Source organism: Prionailurus bengalensis, chromosome D3 (genome assembly GCF_016509475.1).
Source record: "Prionailurus bengalensis isolate Pbe53 chromosome D3, Fcat_Pben_1.1_paternal_pri, whole genome shotgun sequence".
NCBI classification, from domain to species: domain Eukaryota; kingdom Metazoa; phylum Chordata; class Mammalia; order Carnivora; family Felidae; genus Prionailurus; species Prionailurus bengalensis.
Window position 1 is genome coordinate 84,223,042 of NC_057356.1, and position 26,205 is coordinate 84,249,246.

A 26,205-nucleotide genomic window follows, 5' to 3' on the forward strand; every position below is an offset into this window, starting at 1 on the left:
TCCATCATGTCCCACGATCTTAACAAGACTACGATGGATGGGAGGAGTTGCTTAATTATTGCGCAGGAAAGTTTGAAGACTCTCGATCGAGGGTGATGATAAGGCATGCCCGAGGAGGTGTGGATGTGTGCTCTGTCACACAGGCGACAGTGCTGAAGTACGGACCTGAATGTGGACCGAACCCACGACGTCTTTGGACTGCTGACAAAGAAACCAGTTCCTTCCAAAGTCTGGTCCATGTGCTGGTACCATTGGCATCACTTGGGACTATGTTCGAAATACAGAATCTCAGCCTCCATCCTATAACTAGTGAGTCAGCATTAACATTGTATCAAGCTCCCTCTGTGATTCTTATTAAGATTAATGTTTGAGGAGACCTGCTGTCCAAACATCAGCCTAACCTTCCAGGAACCATGAGCTACAGCCCATCATATCCTAAGAATTTGGAGTTGAAACTGGTTATATTCTACAGAAAAATAGAGCAATCCCCCATGTTCCCTTTGTGTGAGTGTAAGAGGGTGAGTACTAAGCACATTTAGTACTAGCTGTGAACAGCAGCAAAGCCTGTGAGAGGTTCTTGAGCATCTATCCTTCTCTGCCCCCGAGAAGGACACATATTTATTTAATCTGGGAGAATGGCCTGGGGTCTTTAATAGCCCCTCCTTCTCACGTTAGAGATAGTACTGCAATAATTATATATAATTTTTTTTCAATAGCCCTTGTGTCCCAGGACTGCAGACAAAGAAAAGACAGGAAGATAATAAAATAAACCTAATTTAGAGGAGATTGCCATAATTACAATATGTGAAATGATCCCAGATGGCTATTATCAGGTATCTTTTTTTCCCCGACTTCTGTCAAATTTATTAGTGGCTAAGCCCTTTACATTATCTGATTTTATTTTCCTACTTATAAACTGTCAAGTTTGAATTAGTTTTATTTTTAACTCATTTTATTTCAATTGATGTGAGTGTGTGAACTCAGTTTCTTCTTTCCTTCCTTCTTTTCTTTCTTTCTTTCTTTCTTTCTTTCTTTCTTTCTTTCTTTCTTTCTTTCTTTCTTTCTTCTTGTATTGTGTATATTTATTTTTGTTGTCTACTGAAATGTCTCTGGTCCTATTTGAAAAATAAGAAAGTTCAGATGGGATTAGTACTTAATGGCAACCTCCAATTACAAATATTTTCTAATCTGAAAAGGCACACAAATGTCTGGGATACAACCAAGATCAACTCAGTTTGAACCACTGGAGGTGGGCGACCAGGCCTGAGTAATTTAAAAAATTTCCCAGGATGACTCCATTGTACAGCCACTTTGAGAATCACTGGACTCCATCCATTCCAGGTTTTCAAGCTTCGTTTGTTTCTTTATTTTGTTTGCTAGTTTGATGTTTGCTATGGAAATGCTTGATGTAGAAAGAGCCACTTTGTGACTAAAACCAGGCTGAATTATTTGCCTTCTAGGCCATATTCATACGCTTGGTGCCCATTGGGCACTTATGTCTAGTTCCCAGAGCTGCACAGAGGTTGTTCAAGAATGATGCTAGATTATTACTGATGTTTTCTAAGTTTTATTTCTTTTTTTTTCTTTATTTTTTTTTATGAAATTTATTGACAAATTGGTTTCCATACAACACCCAGTGCTCATCCCAAAAGGTGCCCTCGTCAATACCCATCACCCACCCTCTCCTCCCTCCCACCCCCCATCAACCCTCAGTTTGTTCTCAGTTTTTTAACAGTCTCTTATGCTTTGGCTCTCTCCCATTCTAACCTCTTTTTTTTTTTTTTTTCCTTCCCCTCTCCCATGGGTTCCCGTTAAGTTTCTCAGGATCCACATAAAAGTGAAACCATACGGTATCTGTCTTTCTCTGTATGGCTTATTTCACTTAGCATCACACTCTCCAGTTCCATCCACGTTGCTACAAAAGGCCATATTTCATTTTTTCTCATTGCCACGTAATATTCCATTGTGTATATAAACCACAATTTCTTTATCCATTCATCAGTTGATGGACATTTAGGCTCTTTCCATAATTTGGCTATTGTTGAGAGTGCTGCTATGAACATTGGGGTACAAGTGGCCCTATGCATCAGTACTCCTGTATCCCTTGGGTAAATTCCTAGCAGTGCTATTGCTGGGTCATAGGGTAGGTCTATTTTTAATTTTCTGAGGAACCTCCACACTGCTTTCCAGAGCGGCTGCACCAATTTGCATTCCCACCAACAGTGCAAGAGGGTTCCCGTTTCTCCACATCCTCTCCAGCATCTATAGTCTCCTGATTTGTTCATTTTGGCCACTCTGACTGGTGTGAGGTGATACCTGAGTGTGGTTTTGATTTGTATTTCCCTGATAAGGAGCGACGCTGAACATCTTTTCATGTGCCTGTTGGCCATCCGGATGTCTTCTTTAGAGGAGTGTCTATTCATGTTTTCTGCCCATTTCTTCACTGGGTTATTTGTTTTTCGGGTGTGGAGTTTGGTGAGCTCTTTATAGATTTTGGATACTAGCCCTTTGTCCGATATGTCATTTGCGAATATCTTTTCCCATTCTGTTGGTTGCCTTTTAGTTTTGTTGGTTGTTTCCTTTGCTGTGCAGAAGCTTTTGATCTTCATAAGGTCCCAGTAATTCACTTTTGCTTTTAATTCCCTTGCCTTTGGGGATGTGTCGAGTAAGAGATTGCTACGGCTGAGGTCAGAGAGGTCTTTTCCTGCTTTCTCCTCTAAGGTTTTGATGGTTTCCTGTCTCACATTTAGGTCCTTTATCCATTTTGAGTTTATTTTTGTGAATGGTGTGAGAAAGTGGTCTAGTTTCAACCTTCTGCATGTTGCTGTCCAGTTCTCCCAGCACCATTTGTTAAAGAGGCTGTCTTTTTTCCATTGGATGTTCTTTCCTGCTTTGTCAAAGATGAGTTGGCCATACGTTTGTGGGTCTAGTTCTGGGGTTTCTATTCTATTCCATTGGTCTATGTGTCTGTTTTGGTGCCAATACCATGCTGTCTTGATGATGACAGCTTTGTAGTAGAGGCTAAAGTCTGGGATTGTGATGCCTCCTGCTTTGGTCTTCTTCTTCAAAATTCCTTTGGCTATTCGGGGCCTTTTGTGGTTCCATATGAATTTTAGGATTGCTTGTTCTAGTTTCGAGAAGAATGCTGGTGCAATTTTGATTGGGATTGCATTGAATGTGTAGATAGCTTTGGGTAGTATTGACATTTTGACAATATTTATTTTTCCAATCCATGAGCAGGGAATGTCTTTCCATTTCTTTAAATCTTCTTCAATTTCCTCCATAAGCTTTCTATAGTTTTCAGCATACAGATCCTTTACATCTTTGGTTAGATTTATTCCTAGGTATTTTATGCTTCTTGGTGCCATTGTGAATGGGATCAGTTTCTTTATTTGTCTTTCTGTTGCTTCATTGTTAGTGTATAAGAATGCAACTGATTTCTGTACATTGATTTTGTATCCTGCAACTTTGCTGAATTCATGTATCAGTTCTAGCAGACTTTTGGTGGAGTCTATCGGATTTTCCATGTATAATATCATGTCATCTGCAAAAAGCGAAAGCTTGACTTCATCTTTGCCAATTTTGATGCCTTTGATTTCCTTTTGTTGTCTGATTGCTGATGCTAGAACTTCCAGCACTATGTTAAACAGCAGTGGTGAGAGTGGGCATCCTTGTCGTGTTCCTGATCTCAGGGAAAAAGCTTTCAGTTTTTCCCCGTTGAGGATGATGTTAGCTGTGGGCTTTTCATAAATGGCTTTTATGATCTTTAAGTATGTTCCTTCTATCCCGACTTTCTAAAGGGTTTTTATTAAGAAAGGGTGCTGGATTTTGTCGAAGGCCTTTTCTGCATCGATTGACAGGGTCATATGGTTCTTCTCTCTTTTTTTGTTAATGTGATGTATCACGTTGATTGATTTGCGAATGTTGAACCAGCCCTGCATCCCAGGAATGAATCCCACTTGATCATGGTGAATAATTCTTTTTATATGCCGTTGAATTCGATTTGCTAGTATCTTATTGAGAATTTTTGCATCCATATTCATCAGGGATATTGGCCTGTAGTTCTCTTTTTTTACTGGGTCTCTGTCTGGTTTAGGAATCAAAGTAATACTGGCTTCATAGAATGAGTCTGGCACTTTTCCTTCCCTTTCTATTTCTTGGAATAGCTTGAGAAGGATAGGTATTATCTCTGCTTTAAACACCTGGTAGAACTCCCCTGGGAAGCCATCTGGTCCTGGACTCTTATTTGTTGGGAGATTTTTGATAACCGATTCAATTTCTTCGCTGGTTATGGGTCTGTTCAAGCTTTCTATTTCCTCCTGATTGAGTTTTGGAAGAGTGTGGGTGTTCAGGAATTTGTCCATTTCTTCCAGGTTGTCCAATTTGTTGGCATATAATTTTTCATAGTATTCCCTGATAATTGTTTGTATCTCTGAGGGATTGGTTGTAATCATTCCATTTTCATTCATGATTTTATCTATTTGGGTCATCTCCCTTTTCTTTTTGAGAAGCCTGGCTAGAGGTTTGTCAATTTTGTTTATTTTTTCAAAAAACCAACTCTTGGTTTCGTTGATCTGCTCTATAGTTTTTTTAGATTCTATATTGTTTATTTCTGCTCTGAACTTTGTTATTTCTCTTCTTCTGCTGGGTTTAGGCTGCCTTTGCTGTTCTGCTTCTAGTTCCTTTAGGTGTGCTGTTCGATTTTGTATTTGGGATTTTTCTTGTTTCTTGAGATAGGCCTGGATTACAATGTATTTTCCTCTCAGGACTGCCTTTGCTGCGTCCCAAAGCGTTTGGATTGTTGTATTTTCATTTTCGTTTGTTTCCATATATTTTTAATTTCTTCTCTAATTGCCTGGTTGACCCACTCATTCGTTAGTAGGGTGTTCTTTAACCTCCATGCTTTTGGAGGTTTTCCAGACTTTTTTCTGTGGTTGATTTCAAGCTTCATAGCATTGTGGTCTGAAAGTAAGCATGGTATAATTTCAATTCTTATAAACTTATGAAGGGCTGTTTTGTGACCCAGTATATGATCTATCTTGGAGAATGTTCCATGTGCACTCGAGAAGAAAGTATATTCTGTTGCTTTGGGATGCAGAGTTCTAAATATATCTGTCAAGTCCATCTGATCCAATGTCTCATTCAGGGCCCTTGTTTCTTTATTGACCGTGTGTCTAGATGATCTATCCATTTCTGTAAGTGGGGTGTTAAAGTCCCCTGCAATTACCACATTCTTATCAATAAGGTTGCTTATGTTTAGGAGTAATTGTTTTATATATTTGGGGGCTCCGGTATTCGGTGCATAGACATTTATAATTGTTAGCTCTTCCTGATGGATAGACCCTGTAACTATTATATAATGTCCTTCTTCATCTCTTGTTACAGCCTTTAATTTAAAGTCTAGTTTGTCTGATATAAGTATGGCTACTCCAGCTTTCTTTTGGCTTCCAGTCGCATGATAAATAGTTCTCCATCCCCTCACTCTCAATCTAAAGGTGTCCTCAGGTCTAAAATGAGTCTCTTGTAGACAGCAAATAGATGGGTCTTGTTTTTTTATCCATTCTGATACCCTATGTCTTTTGGTTGGCGCATTTAATCCATTTACATTCAGTGTTATTATAGAAAGATACGGGTTTAGAGTCATTGTGATGTCTGTATGTTTTATGCTTGTAGTGATGTCTCTGGGACTTTGTCTCACAGGCTCCCCCTTAGGATCTCTTGTAGGGCTGGTTTAGTGGTGACAAATTCCTTCAGTTTTTGTTTGTTTGGGAAGACCTTTATCTCTCCTTCTATTCTAAATGACAGACTTGCTGGATAAAGGATTCTTGGCTGCATATTTTTTCTGTCTAGCACCCTGAAAATCTCGTGCCAATTCTTTCTGGCCTGCCAAGTTTCAAAAGAGAGATCAGTCACGAGTCTTATAGGTCTCCCTTTATATGTGAGGGCACGTTTACCCCTTGCTGCTTTCAGAATTTTCTCTTTATCCTTGTATTTTGCCAGTTTCACTATGATATGTCATGCAGAAGATCGATTCTAGTTACGTCTGAAGGGAGTTCTCTGTGCCTCTTGGATTTCAATGCCTTTTTCCTTCCCCAGTTCAGGGAAGTTCTCAGCTATGATTTCTTCAAGTACCCCTTCAGCACCTTTCCCTCTCTCTTCCTCCTCTGGGATACCAATTATGCGTATATTATTTCTTTTTAGTGTATCACTTAGTTCTCTAATTTTCCCCTCATACTCCTGGATTTTTTTATCTCTCTTTTTCTCAGCTTCCTCTTTTTCCATAACTTTATCTTCTAGTTCACCTATTCTCTCCTCTGCCTCTTCAAGCCGAGCTGTGGTGGTTTCCATTTTGTTATGCATTTCGTTTAAAGCGTTTTTCAGCTCCTCGTGACTGTTCCTTAGTCCCTTGATCTCTGTAGCAAGAGATTCTCTGCTGTCCTGTATACTGTTTTCAAGCCCAGCGATTAATTTTATGACTATTATTCTAAATTCACTTTCTGTTATATTATTTAAATCCTTTTTGATCAGCTCATTAGCTGTTGTTATTTCCTGGAGATTCTTCTGAGGGGAGTTCTTCCGCTTGGTCATTTTGGATAGTCCCTGGCATGGTGAGGACCTGCAGGGCACTTCCCCTGTGCTGTGGTGTATAACTGGAGTTGGTGGGCAGGGCCGCAGTCAGACCTGATGTCTGCCCCCAGCCCACCACTGGGGCCACAGTCAGACTGGTGTGTGCCTTCTCTTCCCCTCTCCTAGGGTCGGGATTCACTGTGGGGTGGTGTGGCTCGTCTGGGCTACTTGCACCCTGCCAGGCTTGTGATGCTGGGGATCTGGCGTATTAGCTGGGGTGGGTAGGCAAGGTGCACGGGGGCAGGAGGGGCAGGCTTAGATCGCTTCTCCTTAGGTGATCCACTTCAGGAGGGGCCCTGTGGCAGCGGGAGGGAGTCAGATCCGCTGCCGGAGGTTTGGCTCCGCAGAAGCGCAGAGTTGGGTGTTTGCGCGGAGCGAGCAAGTTCCCTGGCAGGAACCGGTTCCCTTTGGGATTTTGGCTGGGGGATGGGCGGGGGAGATGGCGCTGGTGAGGGCCTTTGTTCCCCACCAAACTGAGCTCTGTCGTCCGGGGGCTCAGCAGCTCTCCCTCCCTTTGTCCTCCAGCCTTCCCGCTTTCCGAGCAGAGCTGTTAATTTCTGACCTCCCAGACGCTAAGTCGCGCTTGTTGTGTGAACACAGTCCGCCCGGCCCCTCCGCTTTTACAAGCCAGACTCGGGGGCTCTGCTTGGCCAGCGAGCCGCCCCTCCACCCCGGCTCCCTCCCGCCAGTCCGTGGAGTGCGCACCGCCTCGCCGCCCTTCCTACCCTCTTCCGTGGGCCTCTCGTCTGCGTTTGGCTCCGGCGACTCCGTTCTGCTAATCCTCTGGCGGTTTTCTGGGTTATTTAGGCAGGTGTAGATGGAATCTAAGTGATCAGCAGGACGTGCGGTGAGCCCAGCGTCCTCCTAAGCCGCCATCTTGCAAAACCCCTCTTTATTTTTTTTTTTTCTTAAGAGACAGGGAGAGAGAGAAAGAGAGAGAGAGTGCAAGTGAGGGAGGGGCAGAGGGAGAGGAAGGGAGAGAATCGTAAGCAGGCTCCATACTCAGCACGGAGCCCTACACAGGCCAACGTCATGACTATGAGATCAAGAGCTGAGCCAAAATCAAGAGTTGGAACACAACCAACTGAGCCACCCAGGTGCCCCTGATGTTTTCTATGTTTTACACCTCTGTGATTTTCATTTTTAAAAAGCTTAGAAAACGTGGGAAAGATTAATATAATATCCTACTCTTAATTTTAGAATGAACTGAGGTATACTATATATTTTATATTTTATTTTGTTTAACTCAAATATTTATCTGAATAACTTATACATCACAAAAGATGGTTATCAGTTTTGTATGTACCTATGTATGTATATTAGGTAATTTCAGTTATGGTTATTTAACAGCACCCTAAGAAATATATGTTAATATTTTAATGATGGCGGATGTTTGGCAAGCTGTCAACTTCCGTTTTCAAATTCTAGACATGGCAGCAGACATGGGGCACATCTTTGATGAAAGCAGACTATTTATCAGACACATTTCCAAGTACTAAGGCACACATTTTTCAGCGAGACATATTTCTCTGAAGGCAGCATTGCCAAATGACCATCTTTTCAACTTTCCTTCCTTACCAGAGAATATTTTAAAAATCTTCAGAAGTAGGCCTGCCGATCTGATTTCATTTTCAGTTTTCAAACTTGGAGTTCATTAAAGACATCAAAGACTTCTCCAGCTAATAAGCTGTGTGATTTATGCACCTGAAAGACAAAAATAAAACCCAAATCCAACAAAAATGTGATGACTAAATTGCTGGGAAATATTAAGCACAGTTAATCTTTCAGACAGAAGGAGAAAAATTGTTAAATCAAACTTTTGAGGAAGATCGAGGAGCTGATTCAAATGTTATCTGAGTCATGCTTTTACCTAGTTAATTAATTCAGAACTCTATCTTCAAAGACATTTTAAGAGGAACCCAAGTCAAAGTTTTATGATTGTTACATCCATTACAACCCCCCATAGGTTTCAGACGTTTGTTTCCAAAAGATGTTGTGTGGAGAGGAAGTGAGCCTATCCAAGTTTATCTATACGTCACATCTATTTCTCCTTCATAAATTATGATCCCTGCTTAATAAATTGCCTGAATTGAGTTAGTTTTAATCCTCAAAATACTTATAAACAGAGACACCATATTTCAATCACTTACTGTTCAGTTTAGTACGGGACCATAAGGAGCGAACAGATTATTCTATGTCTTGCCAAAAATGTCATATTTTCTCAGGAAAAGGAATATGCGTAATGCACATGAGGTCTGAATATCTGATTTGATTGACTTCCCAGGCCTATGTCACCATCTAGTGATGCAACTCTGTCTTATTTGTATTGCATGTGTCCACAGATTTTAGTTTCCTAGGGAGTATGAGAATATTAGGAGTTATTATTTGTTTTGTGCTTAGTCTTTAAATTAATTAAAGCTAAAATTATTTTCTTCTTCAGTAATAATTTATTTTATCAGCACTATCAATGTAAATAACACCTTCTGAATTTAGTTGTTTATTGAAACTCAGTATCAGTAGAATGTGAAATAATATAATTCTATATCAAATTCTCTGTATCAGATTCAGAATGGATAATATTCAGTTCTGCTCCACACGCAATTAACTGTTATAGATTTGAGACGGTGTTTATATAGATTTATTTGCATACATTCACAAGTTAAAGAATGCACACACTCAGTTAATTTACATGATATCATGATTCCACTCCCATTCTCTAAGAATTTATTTTATATTTCTTCAGAAGAGTCCAAAGTGTTAGGCACCTTATCAGTGGTAATAATTCAGGAGATGCATTTATAAATATAGATACTGGTATGTAGTAATGTAGCTTCGTGATGCTAAGAATTTTTTTTTCTAATAAAGGTATTGTTCTAATAATACCTTCTAAAGATCTTTGTATCACAAAATAATTGTGAAATAGATCGTTGAAGTTGCTGAAAATTACACTTACTTTTAACTCACTTATGCTTTGAATTTCTTCTACCAGTTACTCATATACATCTTTTAAAAATTTTTTTCACTTTATTTATTTTAGAACGAGAGCACAGGAGCCGGGGGAAAGGGGTAGAGGCAGAGACAGAGAATCCCAACCAGGCTCCACGCTCAGCACAAAGCCTGGTGATCGGCTCGATCCCACAACCCCTCGATCCTGACCTGAGCCAAAATCAAGAATTAGATGCTTAACCAACTGAGCCACCCAGGTGCCCAGTCATATACATATTTTAATTGCCCACTTAGAAAATCCCCAATTTTTAAAACAAAAACAAAAACAAAACAAAACGAAACAAAAAACTTGTGACTTTTTCGTCAAAGTAATTTTTGCTTACTTTTCGTGTTGTTTAAAAATATTCCAGGGGTGCCTGGGTGGCTCAGTTGGTTAAGCATCTGACTCTGGATTAAAGCTCAGGTCATGATCTCATGATTCATGGGATCCAGTCCCGCATTGGGCTCTGCACTGATAGCACAGAGGCTGCTTGGGATCCTCTCTCTCTGCCCCTCTCCCACCCTCTTTTTTTCTCAAAATAAAGAAATAAACATCAAAAAACTTCCCCAATTGTAATGCTTATCTTTAATATTTTTTTATAATTTGAATGCACTTTATTCATGCAATTTCTTATTTTTCTAAAAAAATTGACATTCCAATAACAAAAATAATTTTACAAACAATTGTAAAACCTTTTAATAGTTACTACAGAAATGGCAAGGTGCTGAACTGCTTTCAGAATTACAAAAATATGACTGGATCACATTTAATATTCATTGTATTTTTGCGAAAATGTCTCCTTTGGGATGTTGTTCTAATCTTCATCCTGACCCATGCTCCTTTCTGGTGCAGTAAGTGTCCTCTCTATGTATTCTCATTACAATCCCTCAGTCCTCTACCTGACGTCAGTAGGTTCATTATTGGTTTCATTCTCAGTTTTCCTCATGATATCAAGGTCTCCTTTTTATTTATTTACTTTTTTAATTTTTTTAACCTTTATTTATTTTTTCGAGACAGAGAGAGACAGAGCATGAATGGGGGAGGGTCAGAGAGAGAGAGGGAGACACAGAATCCGAAATAGGCTCCAGGCTCTGAGCTGTCAGCACAGAGCCTGATGCGGGGCTTGAACTCACAGACCCTGAGATCATGACCTGAGCCGAATTTGGACGCTCAACTGACTGAGCCACCCAGGCGCCCCTTTTTTTTTAAATTTTTTTAACCTTTATTTATTTTTTTGAGACAGAGAAAGACAGTAGGTCTCCTTAAAATTAAGGGACATTCCTTTTGCAGTACTATCTGAAACCTATAGGCCAATGGGTTTTTGATAAAAATGATTCTGAGTATTTGTTGTATGAATGAATTGCTTGAAAATATACTTTCCATTATAGTGTCTACTCTTAAATTTAGCATACTGTTATTAACCTGAAATATAAACCGCAGTGTGTTTTTCTTATGGAAAGACACTATGTAAAAGTTTATATGACAAAACCACAGAATCAGATAATAGCTAATATTCATGATAGTAGCAGTATGAAAAAGTAAAAAAAACCAAAACACAAAAGACAAACAAACAAAAAACACTATTATATGAGCAAAGAAATGAGTAAGCAAGTCACAGAAAAAACAACGCAAATAAAAATAGGAGCGCCTGGGTGGCTCAGTCGGTTAAGTGTTGGGCTTAGGTCATGACCTCGCTGTGAGTTGGAGCCCCGCATGGGGCTGTCTGCTGTTAGCTCCGAGCCTGCTTCAGATCCTTGGTTCCCTTCTCTCTCTGCCCCTCCCCCTGCTCGCACTGTCTCTCTCTCAAAAATCAATATTTAAAAAAGTAAATAAAAATAATGATGCTCAAAAATAAATCATAATTATGGAAATGAAAATCAAAATACAATTTACGGATAATATTCTACCTGCGAAATTAACAAAAATAATACTGTTGACAATATCCAGCCAGCCTAGGGTGGGTAGAAGGTGTATGGAAGGTCTATTTTTTACTCTTTTAGTGGCTAAAATTTAATGTAATCATGTACAGGCTGATTTGTTGTTATCCATCAAATTTTAAAACACATAGATGTTTTGATGAATGATTATAGTTCTGAGTATCTTTCTGACAAAGTACAAGTACCTTTAAAACTAAATGTTAGTCTAAGAATATATAGTCAAAGAAATTGGTGTCAACATCATGTCCATTTATAGATAATACTCACATAAATCAAGAGATATTCATATATGTGGAAATGATGTTTACATAACACATTTGGTCATAAAATAGAAAGACCTCCACAGTATATTTTTAATCCAAGGTTTCAGGTCACAGCATGTAAAAAATACCTAAACTGTGTGTGTAAATGTGAATACATATATGTGTCTGTACAGAAAACACTGTTAGAATTCATCACAAGCTGTTAAGTGTATTTATTTCTACCACTGTGGTTGAATTGGGGTGGGTTTGAAATAACATTCTAATTGTTTAAATTGAGTATATATTAAAAATTAGAGGGGCACCTGGGTGGCTCAGTTGGTTAAGCATCCAACTCCAGCTCAGGTCATGATCTTACAGTTCATGAGTTCGAGCCCCACCTCGGGCTCTGTGCTGACAGCTCGGAGCCTGGAGCCTGCTTTGGATTCTGTGTCTCCGTCTCTCTCTGCAACTCCCCTGCTCGCACTCTGTCTCTCTCCCTTTCTCTCAAAAATAAATAAACATTAGAATTTTTTTTAATTAGAAAAAAAATGAAAAGCAATTTAAAAATCCCAAATTACTGCTGAGAAAGAAATCACGACTTTTGATTTCCAACAGAGAACATGAAAAATTTTGACCCTGTAACTAGACCAAATATTTCACTATTTAAAAAAGCCATTATAGTTTCATATCTCCCCACATGAGAGCACTGAAACGAGGTAGGAAAATACAACCAAAACAGCCATAAATATTTCTGCTATATTTCAACACTGGTCCTTACTTTGCATCTTGACACAGGTATAGGAATCCATCAGTGAACATGGTCATTTCTGAACAGCATGTTTTTTGCTGATGTACAGTTTGAATCAGTATGTACTGAACCCCTGCCACAATATGCTTGAACATCTTGAAATCAAATGCATTTTACTCCATTCTAACAACAGTGAGAAATTTACATGTGTAAATTTTATTTCATACAATTTCCTTGGTGATATACTGTTTACCTTTATTTATGTAATTCAGTGAATACTTTATGATGCAAAACTTCAGAGAGATAGAAATTAAGATACCACTGAGGAATATGTAATTAGATGTTCTATAGCAATATTATTTAAATATGAGAGCTGGGACAAATTGTAGCACACTTGTATCTCAAAGTGACTTCCCTGTATATGATATGTTGGGATGATACATCGAGCCCCTTACATAAAATATGTGGAAATGCCTAGACACTTCCTGAATCATGAGACTGTAGCATAAGCCGGAAAAATTCAATTTGGGATTTTCACATAACTCAAGAAATTTCCACCCAGTGATTAGACATGGAGCTTAATCCCTGCATGCATATCAGACAATGACAACACTCAGAGTCCCTTAAAGTTATATTTAACATATAATACAGCAAGGTAGCAATTTTTACAAACTAAATATGTTCTTGCCATATGAGCCAGCATTATGCTGCTTGGTAACCTGAACATGGGTGTTTACAGCAGCTTGTTTCATAATTGCCAAAAACTTGGAAGCAACCAAGTTTGTCCCTCAGCAGGTGACAGACGAATAAACTGTGGTCCAACCAGACAACAGAATATAATTCAGTGTTAAAAAGAAATGAGCTATCAAGCCATGAGAACACATAGAAGAAACTTAAATGCATCTTACTAAGTGAAGGAAACCCAACTGAAAAACGATGTACGGTATAATTTCAACTCTATGACATTCTGAAAAAGGGGAAACTATGGAGACAGTAAAAATATCAGGGGTTCCCAGGGATTTGGTAGGAAGGAGTGATCAATAAGTCTACAGGAGATAATCAGGGCAGTGAAATGACTCAGTATGGTGTAATAATTGTGGATACATGTCATTATTTACTTATGAAAATCCACAGAATGCACACCACCAAGCGTGACACTTACGTAAACTATAGGGTTGTTTCAGAACAATGTGCCGATGTGCTTTCATCAGTTGTAAGAAGTGTACCATTCTGGAGCAGAATGGAGGACGTTGCTCCTAAGAAAGGGGCTGTGTATGGAAATGGAGGTATGGGAACTCCGTACTTCCTGCTCAATTTTGCTTTAAACTTAAAACTGTTCTAAAAAAAAAAAAAGCTTAAAAAATATGCTACAAGTCTAGTTTGATACAATCACTTCGCTTAATTTTAATAAGCTTTAGGACCCTCTTTGACTTTTGCATATTCGTGTTAATCCATTTGACCATACATTTAATTACAAAGGAAAAGTTCAAAATTAGAGTAGGTGGACTCTACTAAAATATCTCTTATAAAATGTCCACTGACCCCTTTTCTCCTTTACTAACAAAACTGATTTTGTTCCGTGTAGCAATTTATACGTTGAGAAATGACATTCCTCAACCTTCGTTGCAGTTCAAAGTGTTCACACCCCATATTCTAATCAGGAGAAATAAGAAGTCATCCGTGAACCTCTAGGATTTCTTTTCTTTTTTTTTTTTTTCCTTTTGGGGCAAAAATGTCATCTCTTTTTCTTGTTTTTCTCTGTTTTTCTTGCTGAAACGTGGACACGACAGCCAGTCATGATGGCTACAGCAGGCATCTGGCAACCTTGAAGAAAAGGCCAGAAATGCCTTAGCGTCCTTCCCCTTGACCACCTCCAGACTTCTGGCTCCGTGAGGGGGAAAAACAAAACAAAACAAAACAAAATTCTTCTACTCAGTTGGAGGAATTGACAGGATTTCTGTGACTCATAGTCAAATGGAATCCCAACTGTTCATAGAAACAATATAAAATGCTAGAAATAACCACTGACAAAACCACTTACCAATTCCAACTGATAAGGAAGAAATGCTTGGGAGATTAGAATATGGTAAAGATTTTTGCTTTCTGGGCAACATCTTTCTCTTTTAACATGGAATTCCATTATTCAACTTTAATGTTGATTGAATAAAATAATGAATGGCCTACAAAAAAGTGTGCCGCATTAAAGTGGCTGTGGTATTGTGACTTATAATAAGAAATATATATTTGGTCTTCGTCCCTGTCTCTAGCTCAGGTTTCTGAAATTCTTGGAATTTCCTAAGTGATGAGAGGGATGGGGTATTTTGATACGTTAATGAGGTGACTTTTGGGAATGTACCCAAAGTCTTGTCACCAGGGGAAACAGCCAAGTGATTGGGTTGGAATGTTCAGTTCTACCCCCTTAACCATGGAAAAGAGACTGGACCAATGATTTAATGAGAGATGCTTATGTAATGAAGCCTCCATAAATCCCAGAAGGACAGAAGGTTCCAGGTTTAGTGAACATGTGGAGATACAGAGAGAGTGATACTCTCAGAGAGGGCATGGAAGCTCCACACCCCTTCCCACATACCTTCCTCTGTGTGTCTCTTCATCTGGCTGTTGACTTATATCTTTTAATACCCTTTGCAAAAACAAAAACAAAAACAAAAACAGTGATCAGGTAAGTTAAGTGTTTCTCTGAGTCTCTAGCAAATTAATCAAACTGGAAGGTCATAAGAATCTCCAATCTATAGCCAAACGGTCAGGAGCAGAGGTGACAACCTAGGCTTGTGATTGGCATTGGAAGTTGGGGGGAGGTAGCCTAATAGGAATGAGCCCTTAGTCTGTGGAATCTATTGTTGTCTTCTGGTAGAAAGTGTCAGGATTTAATTTAGCTGCAGGACACCAGCTGGTGTCCAGAGCATTGGTTCGTCATGGACAAAAGCCCCCCTCCTCAGACATTGAAATTGGGTGTGCAGGACCATCTTGGTAGCTATCTTTTTTTAATTTTTTTTAATGTTTATATTGAAAGAGAGAAAGAACATGTGTGAGTGGGGAAGGGTCAGAGAGGGAGAGAGAGAATCCCAAGCAGGCTCCACACCATCAGCATAGAGCCCAATGTGGGACTCAATCTCATGGCCCATGAGATCGTGACCTGAGCCTAAGTCAACAGTTGGATGCTTAACCAACTGAGCCATCCTGGCACTCCTAGCCTTTGTTTTATTTATACAGATATCAAACCCCAATCAACTATCTTTACTAGAATGAGGTGAAATGCCTCCAGGGGGAGTTGAAGACAGGTTATCTGTCCAAACTCTTGCAATCTAGGTGGAAGGGGAAACATATGCAAAGAAATAAATATGATGCAGGGTACTTGGCTTGCTTAGTTGGTTGAAAATGTGACTCTTGATCTCGGGATTATGGATTTGAGCCCCATGTTGGGGGTAGAGATTACTTAAAAATAAAATCTTTAAAAAAGAAAGAATTAAGATGCAAATGTGAAAATTAAGCAAGATTGTTCAATTTAGAAAACATAAAAAAGCCAAAATTCAGAATATCAAGAAAAAAGAATGGTATAGTTTGAGTAAAAGATGCCTTTGGACCAGAAATACAAGTGATGCAAGTTCAAAGAGATGTTTGAGCACAAGCTCAAGACACTAGGACTTGATTTGAAAGGCAATAGATATTCGTGTGTTGGGGTTAAGGGAATCTTAAATGTTAGAGTGCAGACACTGGAATGCAAAAAGACAGATCAAAGGGGTTTTTTGGAATGAGAATTGACAGGAGTTGGGAACCATATTCACATCCACTGGGCTGTCTGAGTATCCTTTGTTAGCTCCTTGTTGCAGGAAAGTTCAACCTTGAGGAAAAGTGGGGGAGAAGGGAAGGAGTAAGAAACCAGAAAAAAATATATAGGCAAAGCTAATTCCTTGATGCCTATTTTTTTATAATAATTTTTGGTTCTTTGCCAATTATAGGATTTTCAGATAAAGAAATCTATCAAGGGGCACCTGGGTGACTCAGTTAGTTAAGTGGCTGATTCTTGATTTGGGCTCAGGTCATGACATCACAGTTCGAGAGACTGAGGCCCTCCTAAGATGGGGTCTGTCTCTGCACTGACAACTTGGAGCCTGCTTGGGATTCTCTCTTTCCCTCTCTCTGCCCCTGCCCCGCTCACGCCCTCTCTCTCTCTCTCTCTCAACAAATAAACATTAAAAAAAAAAAAGAAATCTATCAAGATAAAGATTTTCTGCTCTCATCAGGCCATTCAGATAAAGAAATTTCACATAGAATGTGAAATAGAACACTTGGTTATTTATACTTTGATCCACGTTACAATAGAAGTGGTAAATAAGGAGGGAAAAATCTGTGAAAATTAGAGGTAGATTTGTTTTGGAAGAAATAACATAATCCCTGCTTGGGATTCTCTGTCTCCCTCTCTCTCTCTGCCCCTCCCCTGCTCTCTCTCTCTCTTTCTCTCTCTCTCTCTCTCAAAAGAAATAAATAAAAATGTAAAAATATATAATTTTTTTAGAGAATTATGGGTGTTCATTCCAATATTGTGAGGTATATCTGCCCAAGTATGAACTATTTTATTCTGATTGAGGATGATTTATAGTGAACAGATCTTGTACTGGAAAAAAAAAAAGGAACAGTAAAAATAGTAGATTTAACTTCAAGGAGAATATAGTAGCTTAATATCTTCACCTTTTTATTATTTCCATTTGGATAAATCAAATAATAATACTTCTTATCCAATAACACAGAAGAGAGGAGGCAATACTTGCATATATATGAAGAGGGGGAGAGAGAGATAGAGAGAGACAGAGATTATATGGTATCTGCTCATGTGATTGTAGAGACAAAGAAGCCCAGCATCTGACAACTATTAACTGGAAAATCAGGAACGCCAGTGGGGTTTCAGTCTATAAGTCTAAAGTCCTAAGAACCAGGTGTGTGAGTCTCCATCCAAGTTCTAAGAACCAAGAGTACCAGTGTCAGAGGGTTGGAGAAGAGGGATGTCTCAACTCAAGCGGAGAGAAATTTGCTTTTCCTTTGCCTCTTTGTTCTATCCAGGCTGTCAGACAATGGGTGATGCCCACCCACCTTGGTAAAGGCGATCTTCTTTACTCAGTCTACCAATGCAAATACTAATCTCTTCTGAAAACACCACCACAGACACACTCAGAAATAATGTTATACCAGACATCTGGGCATCCCTTACCTGTATATGGTTGGCTCGTAAAACCAATCATCATGTTAATGTTGCCCAACACCTGGACATATAAATGCTTTGGCCCTTTTGTCACATGTTTTATTTCTGCCTTTTCAGAATCAGAGCTTTATGAAAAAAATATCATATATCCTACATGGTTTCCACTTTTGTTTAATGGAAATATACCTTAGCAGAATATAGGAGACTGCCATGCAGAGAACACCTAGCTAAGTAATAAAGGAAAGTACAGTAAATCATGGGATTAAAACAAAATACATACCCTGAGTCTTAAAATCCCTTAATAAATATTACTTGTACCAAAGGTTTGAGGTGCTGTCATTATTCTTTTTGTTTTATTATTATTGATTTTGAGAGACAGACAGAGACAGAGAGAACGAGGGGGGGACAGGCAGAGAGAGAAGAGAGAGAGAATCCCAAGCAGGCTTCACACTGTCAGTGCGGAGCCCCACGTGGGGCTTGATCTCAGAACCAGGAGTTCGTGACCTGAGGTGAAATCGAGATGCTTAACAGACTGAGCCTACCAGGCACCCCTGTGGTTATTCATATTGTAGGCTTTGTTAAAACGAGTAAACTAAGATCTCTGCATCGTCAAGATTCTTAGGAAGCCAGTGAGAATCACAATACTAATAGCACAAGGTTGAGTGAGGATAAAATGAAGCAGTGACCGCAAATGGCATACATTCATTCATTTCTTCGTGGTGAAGTCACTGTCGTTGCTACTACTTTTCAATTAACATCATATCCGGTCAGTGTTTGTTTTACTCCTCTATGCATCTATTATAGTATGTATTGATGTGGATTTTTCTTTTAAATCCTTGTATTCACCTGATTGTCTATTTGTCATTTGCTTGTTTGTTTTCACTCATCCATACATCTCAAATATCTATTAACATAGGCATTCAGAACACAATTAAAGACAAGGAATTTTGGGGGAAAAAGTACCAACTCATAAAAATTAGTCCAACTATGGGAAAGTAAAAATGGTAAAAGACTACAATAGCCTCTGAAGGAAACAGTCATGAAACTGAAGTGGCATCGTGTAATGAAATAAAATAAAACAGAATTTCCACTGGTTAGAAGTCAAATCAGAGCAACCGGGTATTCTGCCATGACCCAGTCTGCGAAACTCTTTTGGACTCACTTTTTTCCTGTGTGAAATATGGATGTTATTACCTGCTTCAAAGAGCTGGTATCTGTTGCCGTAATGTAATAGCCTGATAAACCGAGCCACAGAAATATGTGGGTTGTCACTAACCTACACTGACCATGACAGCAGAGGACACCATTGTCTTGTTATAAACTAGCTGTCACCCCCCGACCCATATAACAGCTAGCCAATACTAGAAATTCTATAAACCTTTGTTACGCGAATAAGAGAATGAAGTGTGGTGATTGGCGATCTGTCCTCCCTCGGAAGACATAAAAAGACCCGAGGAGAGTGGAGCAGATTTAAAGAAAAAGAGAATCCCCCATAGATTCCAGTAGTCTCTAGAATCCATAATCTCAGGAGAATGACAAGGACCACCTCTTGTTCTATTTGTCACTTGCCAGGTTTTCCAACTCAGATTTATCCAGGTGAGGACAGAAGCAAAGAGACATTGTGTTTATTAATAATTGTGCTGCTGACTGGGTCTTCTCTCAGTTGTAAACAAAGGCATGACAGATGGAACGCACAGTGAGAACTTAAATATTTAGACTCATGCTTAAAATTTAAATCAATCATTCATTCAAGAGGCATTTAACACTAAATTCATGTAGGCAGTGTGCCAGTGTGCAGAATGAATATAGAAATAAAGAAAGAGAAAACAGAGAGAGAGAAGAAGAAATCAGGCCCCAGTCTCATGTCCTCCAGAAATTCACCGTCCATTGGGGAAAACCAAAACAAATAGTCAAGCACAATAAAATATGATTAAGGGCAGAATTTGCACATTGCCCGAAGGAAGGGGAAATTAACACTGCCTTGGGCATTTTCATTTATTAACCTACTTCTAATGTTTAGTTCCCACTGAGTGATATTAAAAACACCATGCTTCCTGAGTGCAATTAAATTCAATTGAAAATGTATTAGGAGACACTCTGTACAAAACACTTTACAAATAACTCAGCTCCAGGAGCCATATGGATCTTTAAGAAGTAGCTCTTTTTTACAGAAGTCTTGGGATATCATTTGCCCAGACATCTTCCACACCTGTGAATATATCACAGGGGGAAACCGAATGTCACCAGACATAAGCACTATAGGAATTGAGACCGGGGAGACAGTAATGTGATCTAGAGGTGTTTCAGGGGTGGCAGGTTGATTTGGGATATAAAATGTAGGATAAAGACACATTTGTGTGGCTAACACATTAATAGGCATGAGATGATTAACCAGGTAGTCTGAGCTGCTCTCACCAGGCACAGGGAGAAAATCTAATACCACTACACGGAGGGTATCATTGAGACAGGATTTCCGTGTGATGGTGAATGTTTTTCAAGCTGTCCTGTATCTGAAAACTGCTTCCTGGCCAAAAGAGAGGGTGGGATGTAATTACTTCCAACATCACTTAACAGTGATGAGAAGGAAAGAACAATAGAACAAAGAGCTGAGCACTGCACAAATAGAAACCAGCTTTTTATTTTTTTCTCCTAAAAAATAAAAGGAGAAAGGGCACACTGAGGACTGTAAACTTAATTTACATTTGCACAGATCTGTGCTGTAACTGCTAGACATGCAGGAAGTTAGTATTTTTTTTAATGACATGACATAAATGATTTCCAACTTTGAGAAGTAGGAGACCAAGGAACTGAAAACTCTATGAAATTAATAATCATAGCCCTGAACCATGGCCATCACGCTAAAAGGGAAGTGATGCTACCTTTGTGCTAAGAGAATTCCTTTTACTCTTTTCCAAAAGTCATGAAACTAGGCTTGGAACAGAGATCAGAAGAGTGGGAAATTTGAGTATCACTGGACTGAAATGAGACAGCAATTGCAGAATGCCATCACTTTCAGTATTTCAAGGGCATTAAAATAAGCCTAGAAGCCAGGCAGGCATTCTATCTGAACAAGATGGACAAGGGTTGAAAACAACCAGGCAGAACACAGCCAATTGGCTGCTATTTTTTAGAGACACCACTGGTGAACTCCAAGACTGTAAATCTGGCAGGGGCGTTGTAAAATTCACTGGGTCTTTTTTTCTTAACACATCAGCCCTTCAGCAGCATGGATTTTGTTTTTGTTTTGTTTTGTTTTGTTTGTTTGTTTTCAGTCTTTACTTTCAATTTCTGATCTATCCTAAAATGGAATATTGTAGATTCCAATTCAAAGTCATTTTACGTGTACAGACTTTTAAGTTAGATATATGCTAATATCACTAAAAAATAAAGGTGAGTTATAAGTAAAACTTTCACTTGTTTTATTTCTTAATCATATAAATCTTAATGGTCATGTATCTATATTAGGAGTACCATATAAACATGTACTGAATGGATATTCTCAGAAAAATCAGAAAGTCCCGGACCAAGAGAATAAGGTTTAGTTTCTTTATTTAAAATAGGAAGTAAGAAAACATTACCCAAACTGAAAATAAGGCAACAATTAAAAAATACACTTTTAAAAAAATTTCACTGTGTGTTAATTAGACAACTTATGTGTAATTAATTAGACTTATATGGCTCTAATGTCTTGGTAGCTTAAGTAAGCAAACTGGAACCTAAGCCAGAGTCAATTCCTGTGTATGCTTTTGTGCTGGGGAAAGCAAAGCTGAAGATAATTAATTACAAATAGTCCACCAGATTTTTCCAAATACGACAACCACTAGAGCTGTAGCCAAGCTGCTTTATTTCTGCATCTGCCCTGTAAAAGCCTTCCCCAGCTCCTGTCCCAAGCATACTTACCCACTTCCCACACAGTAGTGTGGACCCGGTAGTTAAAATTGGACATATATTTTTTTTAATTTTTAAAAAGTGTTTTATTTATTTCTAAGACAGAGAGAGACAGAGCATGAGTGGGGATGGGGCAGAGAGAGAGGGAGACACAGAATCCGAAGCAGGCTCCAGGCTCCGAGCTGTCAGCACAGAGCCTGATGCGGGGCTCGAACTCACGAACCGTGAGATCATGACCTGAGCCGAAGTCAGACGCCCAACCGACAGAGCCACCCAGGCGCCCCTTGGCATGTCCAATTGGATTCGGAATCTGCTCAAAGAAACTCTTGTAAATGTTAATGTACCTCAGCTGATCTTGGAACAGATTATTGTTTTCTCCTTCAAAGTAATATACAACAATCTCTCATAAAAGATCCTCACCTACAACACATTCAGTTAAAATATGGCAGCCCTATGGAAATTTAACACTTTGTAGAGAATATAATTCTCAACATGGGATCAAAACACATGAGGTCAAATGCCAGCATTACCATGAGTGACCATTGCTGTAAAAGTAAATAACATCCTCCCTGGATATAATGCAGTTCTGTCTGTGGTGTGGCACTTAAGGAGACAAGATGTATGGTGAGACAATAGCTTTGAAAACTGTCACACTGAAGAGTTCATTTCTCAAATGTGAGGAGATGCTACAGCCAAAAGAAATCCATGAACACTCTCCTGCTTCCTCTATTCTAACCCCCATAATCATGCAAACACTTTGCACTGTAGACAACAGTAAGTTTAATTGCTTTTTTCTGCTGCTGCCTTCACAGTTTATATTATATGGCTTAATTATCTCAAAATTCATAATAACTGGGAATTTTCAGTAAAATGCACATATATTATGCTTCAACTTCATTCCATTTGATTTCATCAAAATTACACTTTTTTATTTCTATTATCAGAGTATTCATCCAATTTTTTACATATTGAAAATATATATGCAAAACCTTGTTTAAAATCTATTCAAATCAATCGGGGTGCTTGAGTGGCTCAATCGGTTAAGCAGCTGACTTGGGCTCAGGTCATGATTTCGCGGTCCGTGAGTTTGAGCCCCGCGTGGGGCTCTGTGCTGACAGCTCAGAGCCTGGAGCCTGTTTCAGATTCTGTGTCTCCCTCTGTCTCTGACCCTCTCCCGTTCATGCTCTGTCTCTCTCTGTCTCAAATATAAGTAAACATTAAATTTTTTTTTACATCTATTCAAATCAAAGTGTTTATTGAAAGGAATGAAAACAAATTTCATACCACTTTTGACAAAACAAGCTTCCAATAATTATAGCGCTTAGAATTCTGTTCAAGGCAAAAAATAAACTACAATATTTTCAATGCAAATAGAATTAATATTTTTATTATAACTAATGTTTTGTTGTTATTGTTGGTCTTGTAATTAACTTAGTTATAATGTGATATTAATTCTAACTCTAATGCTATGTTGTTCAGAAGTCAGTAAAATCAAAAAACCAAGAAAAAATTGTTTGGCTCTACATTTAATTAGATTATGTGTTCCTTTCTTATATAAAATAGATGGGTATGCTTAGAGAATTTTCTGATTAAATCTTTGTGTACTAATTTGCATTGTTAAATCTCTGCTACATGAGTCATCAGGATGTTTGAGGGAGAAAGATGGATGTAGAAAAACACTTTCAAAATAGACTGTAAAAAAGTATTCCAATTACATAATCTATGAGTAATATTTTTCAGAAAAATCTTCATCTTATGTCTATTTTCTCTGTCTTGACATTGAAATCTTCTTTTACATATTTTCAAATAAAAGCAACTCTTTTAGCATCACCAAGAAGTGCCATTTGTCAAAACTTGGTGTACGCATAGTTGCCTCAGCAACTCAGCAAGACGGTCATTGCAGAGGAAAAAGAACACACAGAAAAAGAGAGAGAAAGAGGAGGAGGAGGAGCATGGAAGGGAGCAGAGGGACCCGGTAGTTAAATGAACTGACCCGTAGATGCACAGCCAGTAAGTAACCAGCTGAAAGTTACGATAGGAATATAGGTTGAACTAATCACAAACTCCTGGCCTTTCACTGTACCTGTAGCATCGTTTACTGTCCGTTCTCCATTGTCATATTCTTCCATGCACAATTGGTTTCAGAAGTCAAGCATCACTGTTTCTTGGGTTGTTATGTTTACATCTAATTCACCCCACTTTTACGCTAAGCAAGACCACTTGCACAAACATTAGGCAAAGATGGAACAGGACTGAGGCAGATAAAGGCGAGTGGTAGAACGAGAGATCTTTGCTCTTTACGATTTCCAATAATTTTAAAAATAATTAAATTAGGGGCACCTGGTGGCTCCGTTGATTAAGTGTCCGACTCTTGTTCTCAGCTCAGGTCGTGATCTCACAAGTTCGTGAGATCAAGCCCCAGGTCTGTGCTCCCAGCAGAGACTGCTTAGGATTCCCTCTCTCCTCTCTCCCTTCCCCTACTCCCCACCCCTGCTCTGCTCATGCTTTCTCTCTCAAAATAAATCAATAAACTTTAAAATATAATTAAATCATGGGGCGCCTGGGTGGCTCAGTCGGTTAAGTGTCTGACTTTGACTCAGTTCATGATCTCACGGTTGGTGGGTTCAGGCCCCATATTGGACTCTGCACAGACAGCTCAGAGCCTGGAGCCTGCTTCAGATTCTGTGTCTCCCTCTCTTTCTGCCCTACTTCACTCACGCTCTGTCTTTCTCTCAAAAATAAATAAACATTAAATTTTTCAATAATAATTAAATCATATAAATTTAATATATTTTAGATCAAGTCCCTTGGCTGAAATATGTATAGCTTACGTATAGGATGGGTATAAAGTTCCTCATTTATTTATCTTGTATGAAACCCATTTGTGATTCTGGCTTAATTTTTCCCCTATGTTGTGATCCAAACCATAGTAGTTTTAGTCTCCTGTTTTCAGATCCTGCAGCATCAGTTCTGTATAAATCCAATTTTTAAATGCTTCTTTCCCTAGCATTTAAGCTTAAATCGGTTTTACCAAATTTTCACAAGTTTCTTTTTTCTTTTTTCAAAAATATTTTATTTTTTTCAGTAGTCTCTGCACCCAAGTGGGGCTCAAAGTCCCAACCACAAGATCAAGAGTCACATGCTCCACTGACTGAGCCAGCCCAGACACCCCTACAGATTTCTTTTTTTTTAATTTTTTTTTCAATGTTTATTTATTTTTGGGACAGAGAGAGACAGAGCATGAACGGGGGAGGGTCAGAGAGAGAGGGAGACACAGAATCGGAAACAGGCTCCAGGCTCTGAGCCATCAGCCCAGAGCCCGACGCGGGGCTCGAACTCACGGACCGCGAGATCGTGACCTGGCTGAAGTCGGATGCTTAACCGACTGTGCCACCCAGGCACCCCCCTACAAATTTCTTAATAACATCAATTGCATTAAAAAATAAGATACATTCATGTTTATATTTAATAACTAACATTGCTACTGTGCCAGAACAGATTTCTAATCACTTCATAATTTTTTATTCAATTTTCGCCAACCAAGGAGAGAGATTATTATTTTATTTTCTCCATGTTGGAAATAAGGAAACCAAAACGTGTCTATATAAGTAACATACTCAAAGTCACACAGATGGAAAAATGTTACGATTTCCTCATTAGTAAAAATCCTCTAAATTTCTTTAGTGTGAAAGATTAGACAGGCAGGAGAAATTTGATATAAAAATCAGAGGCCAAAAAGCAGTATTACCAAGAATTTCAACATATAGTAATTAGTGATATCTATAGATGGTGTCAAGGAGTAGGGGAGAGAATAGATACAATTCAGCCAATAGGAAGTTGCGAGGGGCTGAGTGAGAAAACTAACTGTAAGGTCAGAGTTAAAACTATCAGGTCCAAAACGACTTCTGACACTTATTGAAGCTTCCCCCAAGACTCCCTCAGACAGCAGTAACCATGCAGAAGCTTGGTTGAGAAATCTCGTCATGACTAGTGACTTTTCTCTCCCCATAAACTCCTGCATCTCAACCTCTGGCAAACCACCACCCCCGCCCAACCTTCTGGGATGTTTTTTCTGTAACCCACCAACATGTCACTATGTATAACTATCTCATTGCTTCCTCACTGTTGTCCTCACTTCTAACTTTGTCCAATTCTAACCTTTATCCACACGGACACCAAAGTCGTCTTTCAAAAGCATCATCTTACTGGATTTATCCCATGCTTCAAACCTTTCCGTGGTCTCCTCTGATTTTTAACTTCATTAGATTCATTCTACTTTCCATTGTGTCATTGAATTTTAGACAAAAAAAACAAAACAAAACTGGTTTCTTTCCATTGTTAGGCAAACTCAATTCATGCCTCAGTCCACCAAGTCTGAAGTTTTATCCCTGGATACACCCTTCAGATGAATTAAAATGTATCATCTCATTCTAATCTTTTAAATGATCCTAATTATGTTACCTTAGCTGATGTTGAGTGGACAGTGACAATATTCCATACATTTTCTTGAGGCCTTTCTGAGTATTAACACATTTAATCTTCATAATACTGAGAGGTAGGAA

The 26,205-nt window shown here is 38.8% G+C and overlaps 1 pseudogene; it reads left to right on the plus strand.

Annotated features, from left to right (window-relative positions):
- Window positions 1-413: 413 nt before the first annotated feature.
- Window positions 414-26,205, plus strand: part of LOC122470028 — a 110,883-nt pseudogene continuing 85,091 nt past the window's right edge.